Raw genomic sequence first — 529 nt, 5'->3', positions numbered from 1 at the left:
TATGATGCTACAGTGATGTAATGAGAGTCGCTTAAAACCTTAAAATGATGCTGACAGTCATGTAGTGAGAGTTGCTACTATCCTCCAAATGATGCTACAGTGATGAAGTGAGAGTTGCTTAAAATCTCAAAATAATGCGACAGTGATGTGGTGAGAGTTGCTTCTGTCACGACCCGGCTCAGAAATCGTGACATCGAAGGAGGGAGACGCGGACTAAACGTGACACACAACTAATAATTTATTATTAGTAACGCAAAATCAACACAAGGCAAACCATAACGTACAGTGGAGTGTGGTTATCAGTAGTGTCAGTGGTGAGTGCGAGTGTGTGCATGAGTGTACAGGGGGTGTATGTGTGCGGTGTGATGGATGCAGAGAACTAAACAAGACATAACTCAAGAAACACAACCATCGCTCCGACGTGGGCCAGGAGGAGTGAGCGAGAGACAGCCGGCCAGGTTGGCCGCCTGCTTTATAGCTGGGAGACGCCGGGCCCAGGTGCTCCCAATTAGTCAGCAGCTCCGCCCCA

Source organism: Aulostomus chinensis, chromosome 1 (genome assembly GCF_037954235.1).
Source record: "Aulostomus chinensis isolate RoL2024-O1b breed Wild chromosome 1, RoL_Achi_v1.0, whole genome shotgun sequence".
In the NCBI taxonomy this organism is placed as follows: domain Eukaryota; kingdom Metazoa; phylum Chordata; class Actinopteri; order Syngnathiformes; family Aulostomidae; genus Aulostomus; species Aulostomus chinensis.
This window is presented reverse-complemented; position numbering follows the sequence as displayed.